The following is a 4391-nucleotide window of genomic DNA, read 5'->3' on the forward strand; positions in this document are numbered from 1 at the left end:
TTTAGCTGGTAGAAATATTAAAGGCAATGTAATTTTTCAGATAACTTTTGATAATAAATATCGTAAGATAAAGAATATTTACTTTTAGAGAATGTCATTTTAAAACATATACTAAATAATTTTTTTCGTGATGATGTTTTATGTATAATGTATGTGTGTGTGTGGGTGTGTGAGTGTGTGTGTATGTGTGTGTAAGAGGATGCTTTAAATTAAATTGATATACAGATGCGCATAGACAGGTGTGTGTGTGTGTGTGTGTGTGTGTGTGTGTGTCCTGAAACAAATATTCAAGCATAAAGGAATAAGTTATGCAATAAATAATAATTATCCATCGTTTTATCCATCCAAAATTACCAAATTAGACATATCATGTCTTGTTTTCTGTCTTTAAAATTTCCTTCAAAATCATAGAATACTGTGTAAATAAGGTTTAAAATATAGGGTATCTCAAAATAGCTGGGTTTTTTATTTCTTAACCACACTATGATATTTTTAAAAAATATTCATAAATTTTCAATTTTAGAATAATATAGGTATGTCTATTTTAAGTAATAGGTACACCTAAATTAATATCCCTTATTATAACATTTATACAATACTTTTATATCAGCGTCTACTTACATATTCCTTTTTCTCTGCACTAAATAGACTTGAATAAACATATAACCATTGAATTAACCATCATCACGCACATGATTTTAGAGGGGTGTGCCTACATTTCCACATATTTTTATAGAAGAATAGTGTAATTTATTGGCAAAAAGACTAGATAGCAAATGAATAAGAGTGTTGTGGTAAAGATATGCTTTTCTGGTGATATGATTTTAATTGAAATATATATTTTTTATTGCATGAACACTCGCCTGATATGTGGCTGTCAATGAAAGGATAACAAGGGTATGGTTTTTCAGTGATGGGGGGGGGGGGGGTGGTTGAAAGGCCTGCTGATGGTAAAGGCATATGTCACTAAATAAACATAAGCATTTATAATAAACATATTAAAAAGTCCGGGAAAATAAGTTTATTGCTTAATCCAATTACTCACATTCTTAGAATTATGTTAGGTATACTTGTGACATTACCGAAACAGTTGACCGCGGATACAAGGACAAATAATAAAATTACTTATTTATCCCGTGGCATGGGGGTCACCAAAATAGACCCTACTAAATGGGCTAAAACCTGCCCATAACCAGAAAAGGTGCTTTTACTAAAACCAACGAACCACCGCCACACCCATGTTGGGCTCTAACCCCACGGGAATACTTCCCTAAAGTGTTCACTCTTAAAACCTTTAATCAAGAAGTTCGTGATTAAGATGTGATGTGAGAGAAACAGCCTAACAAAATCTTTCCAACCGTTTGAGAGATCTTAATCACAATTTGAGAGACTTGCCTTCTATCAACTACTTTATAAGTGTACAGAATAAAAGTATACAATTTAAAACCATTATTTTACCAAATATCTTTTTTCCACCTAACTTTCTCTATTTACAATTACATCTATCTCAATTTTACCATCTATTAATCTATCCATCCTATTTTGTGTTTTGTTATTAGCCATCTCCTTCTTATACTATCTATCTACCTATGATTGTTCTATTTTGCAGGGCACCTGTCCCAACCTATTTTATGTTATTTTGACCATTTCGGTGCCTTGACCCCGTAGTAGCTTTGCTCAGCTTTTAGTTGGCAGGGGAAGCGACAAGTATTCAACAAAAAAATGCGCAAGGTTGCTTTGTTGATAATTTCTGCTGTAATTGCATTAACATCTTTTTTCATCAGATTTTTTTGGTGGATTTAGGTTTCTAGTTGAAGTATTTGACAACAAAATTTTAGAATTTATGAAAAAAAAACTGTTTATTTTGGAATGAAAGTAAATACAAAATGTTCTTGAATATAATGATAACTTCACAATGTTTAACAAAATATATCAATAAATTTAAGCATAGATAAAACAAGGATGAAAACATCCATAAAAGCGAAGCACTGAAACGGTAGGACAAACGGACATTAACACTTATATAGTGTCAGAACTGAATAATCAGAATATAAATGTATAAGAGCCGAAGCAAAATTGTAAGTAAATTTGTTGAAAATCTGCTTGATACAGGATAATGTTTATGGACATACTTATACTTCTAGGACTTGATTATAGAGTTGCTTCGCTTATAACATTATACTTTGTTGTCCCAGGAATCAACATATTAAAAATCAGATCAATCGGATGATTAGATCACATAAAAATTTGTTGTTAAAAAAGTAAAAAAATCAACATGTTTAAAATAAACGTACAAACATTCTTGTAATGATTATAGAGTTGCTACGCTTTCTAAATTGTACCTAACTACTACAGGAATCATCATGCAAAGTTTGGAATCGATAGGACAATTCTAACCTGTTTAAATTAACGAAAACAGCTATCCGTTTGTGACGGACGGACGGACGGACCGACCCTAATTATAGAAAAGCTTCGCTTTTCAAAAGGTCATAAAAATTCTGTTTTCTTTTTTTAGTAATAATTGCCCTTATCCATTGTTCTACATTACTTTTCCAACCCTACTTTGACTATTCAAAAACCATTGAATAAAAGTGTTCATTTAATTTAACTCAGTTTTACCAAATGACAAATATTATAAAAACATAATGATTTGGGTATTTAAGGACTGAACCCAAATTGCATCAAAAAAAGTTTCTACCTAAATTTTGAATGCAAGTTTGTTGGGCTTTAATCCTTCGGTATCTACTCTGTATGCAAATCTTAACCAAAACACTAAAACAATTTTTCGTGATGTTAGGCAAACACCTCTCTCATTATTTCGTCACATTGCTTTCTCGCTCCTCTTACTTCTCTCTCTCTATCCCTATTTATCTCTCTATTTCTGTAAATCTCTTCTTTATGTTTCTCGTATTCGTCCCCGTTTGCTAAAAAATATAAATTTGATTACAAAGTAGTAACAATTTTATTGAATGACCGGAAAGATACTATTCTAATTTTGGGATAAGGTATTGGAAGTAGGGGGGAAAAGAATAAATTGTGGGAGGGGTAAAGATGCAATTATTATTATCTTTCTCTCTCTGCCCCTCTTTGATTATTCAACCAAGAATATTATCCAACTAGATCTAGAGATGACTCTACTGAAACATAATCTGCACCCCTAGCCTATAGGTCATCTATATTCAAATTGAGAAGGAAATGAATTGCACAAAACCATCAAAGGACCTAAGCAAAGCTTATTTGAAATAGAGAACCCAATCAGTTCATTAATTTAAGCTTCAAGCAAAGTAACTTACTACTTTATATATAATTTACATAATAGGATATCTAAAGTCCCCCCACCCCCCTTACTGTAGTATTATTTTACTTTACACTGTAGTACAATTTACTGTTCTTTGGCCGATTCCATATACAATAAGACAAAATTGTCCTTGTTTTAATTTTTTCAAAGTCAGTAGAGTTATGTGGTGGCCACCCATTGTTGACTTTGCAACAGGATTAGTCAATTCAAGCACCTTCCCTTCAAGTTTAACTATATTTCTGCGGGCGAAAATTTTTCTCAAAGTTTAAGGGGCCAAGGGACTATCCGAAATTTACTTTGGTTTTGAAATAAGTAAATAGGAACCTACTATGATAATAAAAATTTGCGTGGATGTTCAGGGTATCACAGCCCCCCCCCCCGCCCCCCCCCCCTCCATATTCCGCAAATAGCCTTAAACCTGCCCTGTATACCAAAATACTAGTTTACTAGAGCATATTAGACACACTGATTCACAAGTTTATACTTATTTATACCAAAATATCATCCCCCCCCCCCACTTCCAACTAAAACCAATTCACAAACCCCGCCAACTGAGAGTTAAATATTGAAATTGTGATGCAACTTAAAATAACTCTCTGGGCAGCTGACAGATTAACATTCAATTAGTCACAAAGCTAAAATTTGATAATTTTAATGGTTTAATGAAAGGGTAGTTAATATTTTGAGTAAAAGACCATAATTTTAAAATATTTATTAAAGATTAAATTGAATTTTTGTTTATTTAACCTTTTAAAACAAACTATGTCTACAATTAGTTGAAAAAAAACATTTTACTTTACTTACATTTACTTTATATGCAACAATTAAAGCTTATTATGGCAAACTACATAATAGAAAACAAACCAATATAATTTGACTTTAAATTTATTATTTTCCAAAACTTTCCTGCTAAATCTTTTAATTTTCCCTAAGTTCTAAGGTTTCTTTTTGGATATCACGGAAATCTAAATTAAACATAAACTAAGGCTTCAAATAAATATCAAATTACAAAAAATATTGTAAAATCTGACATAATTTCAAACAGAATATGCTTAATTTCATTAGTAGCGCAGCTGCAATTATAATTTTGCTA

The sequence above is a fragment of the Acartia tonsa genome, chromosome 6, assembly GCF_053477335.1.
Source record: "Acartia tonsa isolate MP-2025a chromosome 6, ASM5347733v1, whole genome shotgun sequence".
Lineage (NCBI taxonomy): Eukaryota > Metazoa > Arthropoda > Copepoda > Calanoida > Acartiidae > Acartia > Acartia tonsa.